The sequence below is a fragment of the Callorhinus ursinus genome, unplaced genomic scaffold, assembly GCF_003265705.2.
Source record: "Callorhinus ursinus isolate GAN/ISIS: 27379988/994484 unplaced genomic scaffold, GSC_fseal_2.0 scaffold4, whole genome shotgun sequence".
NCBI lineage: Eukaryota > Metazoa > Chordata > Mammalia > Carnivora > Otariidae > Callorhinus > Callorhinus ursinus.
This window is the reverse complement of record NW_027397066.1, coordinates 137,751,463-137,764,250: the sequence shown is the minus strand read 5'-3', so window position 1 is coordinate 137,764,250 and position 12,788 is coordinate 137,751,463. Positions and strand designations below refer to the sequence as shown.

Here is a 12,788-nt window from a genome sequence, read left to right as displayed (position 1 = left end):
GGGAGAAGCAGACTCCCCACCAAGCAGGGAGCCCGATGTGGGACTCGATCCCGGGACTCCAGGATCATGACCCGAGCCGAAGGCAGTCGCTTAACCAACTGAGCCACCCAGGCACCCCTAACCTGTCTTTTTAAGACAACAACAACCGTGGACTATAAGAATGCCTTAGAACTGATTGGGATAAAAACAAAATGCATTTCTATATAATGGGTTTTGGCTCTTTGCCTCAATAAGCTTGTTAATTTCCTTCTGTCATCTTTTGGATGGGCTTCTACAACCAGAAAACCCAAGACAAGCAGACTTTCGGACTCCATATCATCTCCCTGCTAAGAAACTGCTGCAGTCACAGGTGAGGTTCCCTGGGAATCCAACTGTGGGACAGTGACTGGCTTGTGCCAAGAGAGGAGATGCCCTCAGGATCATAACTGATCAGAAGAGAAGAAAGCACGATTGAGCGGAGGAAGTCATCATGGAAGCATTAATCAATTCTACAAGGAGCTCTGAGGGTAAGCAAACATTTTAAAGTGATCCTGAATTCCGGCAGGAGACCTGGGTCTTTCTAGCTCCTTCTCGTACCCATAGACTAATCTGAGGGCTGCCCTGGGAAGGGAGTGTAGCTTTGGGCAAGGCAGTTGCCTTTAGCTGAGGAGCTGGGACCTGACAGCTCAACCCTCCTAGATACTGGGGCTGGGGTGGCGGGGGGAAGAAATGTGCTTTTGTCTTGCAAGTCGGACACATGAGTGGTACAACTCCACACACACGGCACAGTGTGAAGGAGGAGATGACCGAGGACCCTGAGGGACCTGGGTTTGAATAGCTAACACCATAGGCATTGAGGTTGGAAGAGGAAGGACAGAAATATCCGTGTCACCAGGCAATTTAATAAAGAAACTGGCAAGCTATTGTCTTCGTGCTTGGGTGTACAGTTGGATGATGTCCCTCAGTCTCTCATAGCTAGCTGCATTCATTCACATTCATTCATTCATTCCTCAAGCTATTCCATGATGATCTCTGAGAAGAAATTGTGGGGAATTCTTGCTGAGAGAGCTTTCAAGCTTCAAAGTTTGAGATTTTTAAATGGTTTTAAAGGATATTTATAGGGACGCCTGGGTGGCTCAGTCGGTGAAGCGTCTGCCTTCGGCTCAGGTCATGGTCCCAGGGTTCTGGGATCGAGTCCCGCATTGGACTCCCTGCTCTGCAGGGAACCTGCTTCTCCCTCTGCCTCTGCCTCTCTCTCTGTGTCTCTCATGTATAAATAAATAAAATCTTAAAAAAAATAAAAATAAAGGATATTTATATTTCATATAATTTCAGGTTATATGTAGTTAATTTCTTGCTCAAAGTTGATGGGAAAACATGTGTTTATTGAATAAACTGATAGAACTACAGGTTTGGGATTTTAAAGTCACTGAGTCCTTCAGGATAAAGTGGAAAGCTGACTTCTGAGAATTAGTGAAAATGAAGTAAGAAGAAATTCTGTCCTCTGAACATAAAAGTGCTCTGTTTCTTTTTCCTTTTTCATTCTTCTGGAAGAAAGGGAGATTGAAGCCTGTGGGGAATCCTTCAGCTGCGAACTGTGAGGTTGGGCATCACAAGACTAACCCCCACCCACCACACACTGGGTAAGAACTGACATCACTGTCTTGTGAAATAAGTTTGCCTAAACTGACCTATTGTCAGGACGAATAGCCCCGTTCAATGGGAAGAAACATCCTACCAGTGCAACATTTAATGTCTGAAACTTCAGGGAAATTTCTTTTTTTTTTTTTTTTTAAGATTTTATTTATTTATCTGAGAGAGACAGCGAGCACAAGCAAGGGAGGGGAAGAGGGAGAGGGACAAGCTCCCTGCTGAGCGGGGAGCCAGACGTGGGGCACGATCCCAGGACCTGGAGATCGTGACCCAAGCTGAAGGCAGACGCTCAACTGACTGAGCCATCGGGCACCCCTTCAGAGAAGTTAAATTTAAATTTTATCTGAGTAACTCATCTATCTGGCAGAGGAAACATTTGTCTACCAAATATTTATTTGTTTCCATCTTCCTGTGAATTTCTTTCCTTCCTTTTGAAGTCCCAAACCCCTAACCCCTTCTCTTAATTCAGGATAGCATTCGTACCCCATTATGCCTGACTCTATGTCTGTGTGCATTCCCCACACATATGCTATTAAATTTGATTTTGTCCTGTTTAAAAAAAAAAAGGACTGACAAAGGCAAAAACAGGATCTTAACCTCAGACTTTTCTGAAGCTTGGGAAGCACACATGTACACACACTCACTCATGTGTGCACCAGACTTTTGAGTTGCAAGTTAACATTAATGAACTCTATGAAAATTAGGGTTGGGATGAGTGGATATCTGTTAACAAGTAATGAGAGCAGCAATTTTACCTGAGTGCTTTTGTTGGTGTATTTTTCAAGGATGAGCTGCTTTATTATGTAACTGGTAACATAATCATAGGGCTGATGTCTCACACTATATTCATAGATTCCACCCACACTTAAAAGGGAGGGTCCATAAAAAGGAAAAGGTCATTGGAGGTCATCTTAGAATTCTGCCTATTATCGTGTATAAAGTTTCAAGTGTCAATTACCGATAGTTCCCCAAATTCTTGTTTTTAAATTCCAATTCTTTTAATTCCATTTTTTTCTTTAAGTGACTATACGTAAGTGAGTATTTGCTGTATCTTTCAATTTTCTCCAGTGTTGTGAAAACAATACAGCCTTAGAAGGAAAACCTCGATTTCTTTTTTAAGTTTCAGAATTGTAATCAGTAGGAAGGCCATGGTGACATTACTCTTAACCTGAAGGTTCGTGTATTTCCATTGTCTTTTCTGGTTGAGTACGTGTCAAGAAAGTGGTCAAATTTTTTCTTCTTTTTCTTTTTTTTTGTTTCATGGGATAACTAGGTGGGTCAACAATGTTTACCTAATGTTCTATTTTTTCCTCACTGATTGCGATTCCTGCTCTGTCATACACTTTATTTCCATACATGTGATGGTCTGTTTGTAGGCTCTCCCATTCTCTTTCATCACCATCACATTTCTTAATTACTATAGTTTTATAAGAAATATTGATTTCTAGAAAGGTTACCACATCGCACTCCACTTGTTTTTCTTCTTCTTGAGTGTTTTAGCTACATTTGGCCATTTGCACTTTCATTTTTTTTTAAGTAGGCTCCATGCTGGGCCTTGAACTCATGACCCTGAGATCAAGACCTGAGCTGAGATTAAAAGTCAGACACTTAAGCAAATGAGGCATTCAGGCACCCCTGCACGTTCATATAAGTTTTTTTTTTTAAAGATTTTATTCATTTTTTTAAAAAGATTTTATTTATTTATTTGACAGAGAGAGAGAGAGAGAGTGAGAGCAGGAACAGAAGCAGGGAGAGTGGGAGAGGGAGAGCAGGCTTCCTGCTGAGCAGGGAGCCCAATGCGGGGTTTGATGCAGGGCTCAATGTGGGGCTCGATCCCAGGACCCTGAGATCACAACCTGAGTGGAAGGCAGACACTTAACTGACTAAGCCACCCAGGCACCCCTTTCATATAAGTTTTAAAATCAGCTTGTGAAGTTCCACAGAAATCTTTTGGAATTGCATTGGTTCTCTATATTAATCTGGGAGAATCAAAACATTTATAATATTAAGACTTCCTAGCTCTGAACACAATATATTTTTTTTACATTTGATTTTCTTTCGTGTCATTTAAATACTTTTTAAAAATTATTTTCTCTGTAATGGTCTCACATATTATTTTAAGATTTGTTCTGAGTGTCATATTTATTTTTTATTATATAAATGTTATGCTTATTAAAAGTATTTTTCTAAGTGTCTGTGGCTTGGGTAAAAAAGATCAAATTTTATATACTGACTTTGTATTCTGAAAATTCTCTAATTCTTCTTATTAGTTTTTCTAATTTAGTGGTATTAGATTCCTTTGGATTTTTAGGTATACAATAAAATTTTCAAATAGTGACAATTTTACTTCTTATTTTCTGTTCCTTATATTTTATTATCTATCTATCATCTATCTATCTATCTATCTATCTATCTATCTATCTATCTATCTATCTATCATCTATCTATGATATACCAATCATCATTGTCCTGTTTAGGACCTTCAAAGCCATGTAGAATAGATGTGGTAATAATAGGTAATTAGTCTGCTAGGGCTACCATAACAAAATAAAGACTTGGTGGCTTAAACAGTAGACATTTGTTTTCTCACAATTCTGAAGGCTAGAAGTCTGAGAAGAAGGTGTTGGCAGGTTTGGTTTCTTCTAAGGTTTCTCTTCTTGGCTTGTAGATGTCCATCTTCTAGTATCTTTGCATGGTTTCCCCTCTGTGTGTATCCGTGTTCTAATCTCCTCCCCTTATAAGGACACTAGTCATAGTAGATTAAGGTGCATCCAATAACCTCATTCTAACTCAGTTATCTCTTTAAAGACCTTATCTCCAAATATAGTCACCTTCTGGGGTACTAGGGGTTAGGACTTCAGCGTATGAATTTTGTGGGGACACAAGTCAGTCTATAACAACAGGTACCCTTGTCTTATTCCTGACTTTAAAAGAATTGTTTTACAGCTTTAAATTACACATACTATGTTAATTTCAGTGACATTAGCTGAAAGGAAATTGGCTCTGGACCCTTCTTATCCCCACAAATACACTGATTCAGTAATAATTGGTTGACAAATTCCCTTTGCTAGAAATCAGAAACTAACTGAAGGGCTGCTATGCTCTAGGAGAACATGCTCTCCAAAGCTGGCAGGAAGACCCCAGACTCCTCTTGTCAGAGACCTTGCACCCAACTTAGTCTGTATGGGATCAAGAAGAGACCACCTAGCTTCCAGCTTCACCCAGAGGACAGAAGGAATTGGTTTGCATGTCCAGTGCCCCCAACTTTTTTGAGGAGCTCCTCAGAGGATTGCCTTATGTCTTACCAAACTTGGAGCTCTGATGAGTCTGGCAGTCTAGCTGCCTGGGCAAGAACAGAGGTGGTGCCTTGGGCTGGTAGATGCCATTGATCCCAACTCAATACAGAATAAGTGGATGAAAAATCCCCAGGACTCAGCTTCCCTCTGGGGAGAGAAAGTGTTGGTCTGTGCATCTAGTATCTTAACGTCTCCAAGGCCACCCAAAGAATGAGCATCTGTCTTGCCACTCTTGGAGCTCTGATAAATCCAGCACAATCAAGCCCCTGAAGGGGAGGATGGAAGCAGCCTTTTGAGTTGGTAGATGCTATAGCTTCCCACTGTGTCTCAGTACCAAGTGAGCAGACAAAAGCACAGCTGCTTGTTTCTCCCAGGAGAGGGAAAGGGTTGGGAGAGGCCCCCAGAAATCTCTGGCTGGGATGATTTTTTTTTTAAGATTTATTTATTTATTTGAGAGAGAGAGCACATGGGGGGGGGGGAGGTCAGAGGGAGAAGCAGACTCCCCGCCGAGCAGGGAGCCTGATGCAGGACTTGATCCAGGGACTCCAGGATCATGACCTGAGCCGAAGGCAGTCGCTCAACCAACTGAGCCACCCAGGCGCCCTCTGGCTGGGATGATTGAGGAAAGTCTTCTCCTATACAGAGCTAGTTGCTAAAGACTGAAATAGGTGCCTGCTTTGTTTAATGCACAGACACCAACACAGAGAGTCAAGGAAAATGAAGAATCAGGCAAAGGTGTTTCAAACAAAGGAACAAGGTAAATTTCTAGAAACCAATTCCAATGAAATAGAGTTATGTGACTTATCTTACATAATATTAAAAACAACTCTTATCAAGAAGGCCACATGATAAACAGGACAGTGCATAAACAGAGTGAGAATTGCAACAGAGATAAATAATACTAAAAATGTGCAAAACAGAAACCATGGAGCTTAAGAATGCAATAACGGAACTGAAAAATTCACTGGAGTCAAGAATATGATGACTGTCAGCACAGCTTAGTGCCATCGCTGTGATTCACAGTAAGATGTCAACACTTCTACTCACAATTTCTGTCATCAGTGTAAATGTCAAGGAAGTGAAAAATGTAAATAATGCATTAGATGATGACACATCATGTAAGGGTCATATGGAATAGGCATCTGTGAATTTTACTTTGAAAACTAATGCTCTATACTATACCAAGAAAGCTTCTAGCACTCTGACTTCCTTTAATGTGTCCACCACCAGATCCAGGTTTTGGTCAATCAACCCAGTAAAATGTTAGAGCCACTTCCACCTACTCATTGACACATTCAGTCTGGAATCTCTGCTTTGTGAGCCCATACTGTTAATCTGAGCTTGGACCAATGTTACATTTGTTCCCCAGCAGCAACATCCTTAGAACTCCTACATGCTCCCCAGATTTCTGTTGACATAAAATGGCAAAATCCTACAATTTCTCATACATTTTATAGCTCCTCAGTGGCTGCTCTTTTACTTTACCCTCTGGTGCCTTCCCAGACTTGTCTGGTTGTACGATGAAAGATGGTGAGACTAGGTCAAGGGTTAGTAATTCTTTGTAAGGTAGCTGCCTCGGGGGAGGCTGCAATAGTGTCTTCAGGCAACAGAAAACTGATCTTCTCAGACAGGAATGGAAACTTCCTCTTTTGGCAGAGGAGGCCTGAATAAGGATTTTTTGTAGGCATTAGACCTTATGTTATTGTGAGATCCGGTGAGGAGGTTTTGGGAAGGCCATTGCCTCTGAATCTGTTGGTGGGCCAGAAGTTACTGTGAATCAACAGGGCCAACGATCAGGAAGACGACCCAGATACGAAGAGGGAGAGAGCATGGAGACCCTGGAATTCATGAGGACAAGCTGGAAACCACGTCTGCCCCTCACCATCTCCAATCTCAAAGTCAAAGCAGAAGGAACCGCAGAAGGAGCTAGTAGTTTTTGGTACCAGAGTGGCACATGCACCCGGCTCAGGACTTGGAGAAGTTGAAAGAGAAACTCCTGTGGGTCAGACGGGGAAGCCGCAGCCGCGCTGGAAGCGTGAGGCCAACCTCCTGAGCGTAACGGCTGCTTCTTCACTTCCGCCTTCCCAATCTAATGGAAACTGTTCTTTTGGCCTGTCTTCGCCTGGAATTATACTGGGAAGGGCTTCGGGTTCCAGACAGCTAAATGACACTGTACATGGCTACTACAGACTTTCTTCATCCTTTCAGAATTTTAAATTTTCTCATTAAAAATGATTCATTAGTTTATTTTTATATTTGACACAATTTTTATTACATTATTTTTATTGGTCCATATCTGATCTTGCCAACATTTCTTATTTCCCATTCCCCTCATCTTATTATTGATTTCTTGTTTATCATTCCACAATTAGAAAATATTTGGCTTCATATGTTTATTCTTCTAATACTCTGCAATTTTTTTGCAATCTGGTTTTAGTTCCTCAAGTAGTTACCTTGATTGCTATTACTTTATTTAATGAGTTTAGTGCTTATTTCTTCAGTAAATGACTTACTACTATGAATGATGATAAAATTAGCATAATTTGATACCCTTAAACCTCTGTTGCCTCTACTGTCTGATTTTTTATTCACCTGGCTTTATATTATTATTTCTTTTTGTATTTAATCTTCATACCTTTGAATATATCTCTATTACTTGATTTACCAGCTATATCTTTTGATCTCAAGTTCTGTGTTCTTTGTACTTTGCCATCCCAAATTTTATTAGCTATGTTACTATTTCTACTAGGCCACAGTTTATAATGTTAAAATTCTCCACTGTGACTGTAGCTTCTGTATGGTTTTAACCTATGTCTTTTATTCAAGTGGACTCAATGCTCAGTGTCAGCGGTTTCTTTTTGTTTGTTTGTTTTACCAGAGTGTCTCCATTCATTTCTTTTTAATTTTAAGTTCATTTTCTAGTACATTTTTCAAAAAGAGATCATGTGAATCACATTTTCTGAGTTATATATATTAAAAATATTTTGCTGTGGTCTTTAAACTTATAAGACAGCTTGGCCACATAAATTTTTCTTGTGGAATGATTTTTCTTGTGAGGAGATTGTATGCATTGTTCTACTCTTTCCCAGAAATTACTACTGTGAGAAAGGAGGGGCCACTCTGATTTTTGGAAGGGAAGTGGTGTCTTTTTTTCTGGATTTTCAGAAGTTCTTTCTTTTCTTGGAAAGTCAATAATTTTTTCAGGACATGTATTGCAACTTTCATGCTGTATCTATATTTTCTGACCCATGGAATACCCTTTTTATCTACAATTTTTTTTTATAATCTACAGTTTTAAGTGCATTTTTTTATTTCAAGAAAGGATTTTTGAATTTAAATGTTGTGGACTTCATTTCTGTCATGGTATATTTTCTTTTCTTTTCTTTCCTTTTTTTCTTTTTTTTAGAGAGAGAGAGAGCAAGTGAGTGCTGGGTGGGGGTAGAGGGAGAGAGAAGAGAGAATCTCAAGCAAGCTCCACACCCAGTGGAGAGCCCAATGAGGGGCTTGATCTCAGGACCCTGAGATCATGACCTGAGCTGAAAACAAGAGTTGATCGCTTAACCAACTGAGTCACCCAGGCACCCCTATATTTTATTTTCTCTTCTACTTCCTTCATAAACTACACTTACCATTTTTCATTTGCTTTGGTTGTTTCTTAATCAAATTTTGTATGTTTCTTGATCTCTTGATTTTTAAGTACAATATTTTTATTACTGTTTTTGAGTTATTAAAAGTTTTTGTTCAATATTTTCATTTTTTAAGGACACCATTTTCCTGTTTATTTTTCATCCCTCATTTTTTCCTTTTGCTCTTTTCCTATGTATTTTATAAATCTTATACAATTACCAAGATTATGTTCAAACAGGTGATTTCTTCCCAGACTAGCAATTTATTAGACGGTGGTTGGTAGAGAGCCAGGCTTTGTCTGGGCTCATAGAAACCTTCCCTGGCTCACTGTGAAGCCCTCCAGCTGCTTAGCTGAGGAAAATAAGAAGCTTCCGAGTTTCTGATCATTCACACATCTCTGCATCACAGCACATTTGCAGAGATGATGTTTTCTTATATTTCCAAATTTAGCTGTTGCTTCTGTCACATCATGATGTCAGAAGGAATATGGGAAGGCATCTAGGATGGCATCTGTAGACAGTCCATATATCCCATTCTTTTAGATCTAAGTACTGGGTCACTGACTGTGTCCCTCTGGGTATGCGTCGACTCTGGAGAACCCTGTGCTCTGTCTGACATTTTAGCTGCTGGAATCTTATCCATGTGTTCGCTCAGTGTGGTCAGTGCCCCCAGTAACCCAACTGGTATGGATTCTGGCTACGAGTATATCTTCATTCCATCAAAGATGGAGTTTCTTTTTCTATTTCATGTTTTCCTTATTATCTTTTGGATGCCATTTCAAAAGGGAAGGAGGAGACATCGTTCATGGTTCACTATCTAGCTTAACCTTTTATAAAAAAAAATCTATAGAAGATTTCAATGTTTCCTGAAACATTTTCATGATATTAAGAAAAAAATTTCTACAGAAAATATAAGAAAAGGTAGCCTTACACAGAGCTGGCTCATCCACTTTTGAGCTCAATAGAAAGAAAATTTTTTTTCCTTATGTAATTTGTGAATGTCAGATAAAGAGGGAAAAGCAATACAAAGATTTCCATCAGGAGAGCAGGCAAATGGCACCAGTTCAGGATTTCCACTAGATTCCACTCTGACTCTCTTTGATGAAGTTCTATATTATTCATAGTAATTTCTTTGTCTGAATAAGTTTTTGTGAAAAGAAAATATATCTAAGGTTTCTGGGAGTCTTGTCCCTTATTGAGCTCTCAGTGTGCGAAAGATATACAGAATACTGACAGCATCTGGAAAAAAAGGATGGCTCCTTTTCCCTTTTCTCTCCATTTAAAATGCTGTGCTGAGGAGAGTGGATAGATATCAGAGGGCCCCAGGGTCCTTGGACTGGCAAGATACTTGGGAGTTTTAGAGTACTTACTTGCAAAGGGGATTGAGCTGTGGTCAAAATCCCAGGGGTACAGCAAGGCACTGGAGAGGGGGTTGCCTGTGGGAGGGTGATTCGATCACCTTGCACAGTTTCTTTTGCACTGGAATAGCCTGAAGCAGAATTTGGTTCTGAGGCCCTTAATAAGGCAGAAGTTATATAGAAATCCTCTGACTTAAGTGGCCTTGTGGATCAGACATGAAGATGAAGGTCTTGGCAAATGCCTACTTGCACAGAGGACATTGAAATCTGAATGTATATACTCGGATTCTCTGGTACTTTGTAAGACCCTCAGAACTTAGATAAAATCCTGAAGGAAGACTACAAATGGAATGAAATTGTTTCCAATCATTCTAGTAGAATGGGGCAATAAGAGAAAATAACTTGAATAAATACAATAAAATGAATAATGCTTCATTTCTAGCATACCTGGGTTTGTGGACAGATAACGATTTTTTGCTCCAGATATAGCCAGATACTTTGGCTGGGCAAGTACTTGCAGAGAGAATTGTCGATGGGTGGCATTGTCATCCTTTAGTTGATATATCCATTTTCATTTCAATCTTTCTTGTCCCTGAGAGAAATATTTTGGATTCCCTCCCCCCCACATGTATTAATTTGAAGATACAATTTTTACATAAGAATAAAAAAAGAGTTTGGAACCTGAATTCCTCCTCCCATAAAATTAAAAGCTTTAACAACATATCTTTCAAGCTGAAATAGTCCCAATCAATGGTATGTTGTAGGAAAGGACAGTGTTGGCTTCTAAAGGGGAATTTATGGAATTAAAGAGTTGAGTCTAGACATTTGACTTGTACTTACTGCGAAGGCAGGTGTTATAGGAGGGACACATATGTATTGTGTGATCATATTCTGAAGTTGCTTCATACCTTCATAGCATTCACACTAATTCTGAGGTTCACATTCAGGAAAATGCCTGTGGTTATGGTATAAAAATTAAATTTTTGTTCTTCTGCAGCCACCAAAGAGAATTTGAAAGTCACCATTGATAGTCACCTTTCTCCTTCTTCTAATAGAGAAATAAGTCCTTCTTGCTGGGAAAGAGACTGAGTCAATCTACATTAGAAAACACAGAGAGACAAAGTTTGGTGAAGAGAAAGAAAATAAACTGTATAACTCAGTGGTTGAATAAAGAATTTTTAAACAGATTTAAGGAAGGACATATTGGAATGTAGAGAGTTGAGGGAAGTGTCTAGAAGTAAAAAGAGTATTTTTGTAAATGACAGCACGGATACTTTATTTGCATGTCCTTAATATTCTGTGATTTAAGCTACATTCTCGGGTGACTGGGTGGCTCCGTCGGTTAAGCGTCCAACTCGATCTCTAGGTCTTGATCTCAGGGTTGTGAGTTCAAGCCCCGCATTTGGCTCCATGCTGGGCATGGAATCTACTTAAAACAAAACAAAACAAAACAATAGCAACAACAACAAAAAACTATATTCTAGTGTTTGTTTGAGTTTATCTGATGCAGCACAACCCTAAGACAAAAATGTATGAATCTATGATATATAAAAAAAAGGGCGCCTGGGTGGCTCAGTTGGTTAAGCGACTGCCTTCAGCTCAGGTCATGATCCTGGAGTCCCGGGATGGAGTCCCGCATCGGGATCCCTGCTCAGCAGGGAGTCTGCTTCTCCCTCTGACCCTCCCCCGTCTCATGTGCTCTCTCTCTCTCACTCTCTCTCTCAAATAAATAAAATCTTTAAAAAAATGAATCTATGATATATAAAAATTATAGCAGCAGTTGTGTGAATTCAAAGAGCAAAGACATTTTAGACCAGGGAATTTGGCTCTAAGATCCCCCAGTCGAGTATTACATGAAATTGCCTCCTTGTCTTCCTTGATAGATTGGCAACACCAGCTGCAGTGACAGGGGTGCCTCACTACCAAACACAGGGTGATGAGGGTAAAAGCAATCAAATCCAGCAGAGAAGCTGAAGTCATGGGGTCTCAAATAGAGGTGAGAGACCTTTGTTCCCTCATTATCTTGGTAGGTGTTATCAACTGATTCATAAACTTGTGTAAGCCCCTTGGGAAATCCTTGTAAGTGTTTGGAAGGAAACCTGGAAAATTTAATAGTATGCCAGCAATTTGAGAAGAAGAACTTTTAAAGTTATTGTATACTAGATATAAATATAAATGGTACCTAACCTGTAAATAAAAGCTAGTGCCATGATCTGTTAGTATATCTTCTATGTGTCAAATTTTTTTCAGGTATATTTCATTCAAGTATGGCATGTGCCAAGAATATTTAGAAGACCTAGAGCAGGAAGTGCTCTATTTTGTGAGCTTTAAGCTAATAAAATGATGGAGGTTGGCTACTGAAAATAATGATTTGAGATTTAGAATAGTTTACCTATAGCCATTTCTTATGATGGTAATTAATTACATAGCACAGCTAGGCAAATGGCAATCCTACTTTACAATAATAAAATCATGTTTAGCTTTCTGTTCACTCCAGAAAAAGGAAATAGGATGTTAATCCAACTCATAACCAAAAAGATATCAAAATATAAAGTAAAAAAATGCATGAAGTAAAAATCTAGCCCTACTTCATTTTTTCTGGAAGCCACTAGTGGCCTTAGCAAATCCTGAACTTCTCTGGAGAGTCTACTAATTGTTCACCTATTAGTAGTGAGGGATACTTCATGGAGTTAGAAAACTTTCTTAGTTAAAGATTCTGGGAGTAAGTTGGAATACTGAGGCAAAAAAACTGAGGGGAACTCTGGTACGAGGTCTTGCAGATCCAAAGGGAATAGCGTCTGCCTTGACTTATCTTTCTGAGACTGAGAAAGCACGCAAATGTGATAATGGCAGCCTACCTGCATAGCATCGGAAGC

General features: G+C 39.5%; 1 long non-coding RNA gene across 1 annotated transcript; it reads left to right on the top strand.

Annotated features, from left to right (window-relative positions):
• Positions 1–242: 242 nt before the first annotated feature.
• On the top strand, positions 243–11,923 carry LOC141372526 (uncharacterized). Its single transcript, XR_012377803.1, has 3 exons — positions 243–506; positions 1,534–1,622; positions 11,796–11,923. It is a non-coding gene; the product is annotated as an uncharacterized lncRNA (long non-coding RNA).
• The last annotated feature ends 865 nt before the right edge of the window (positions 11,924–12,788 follow it).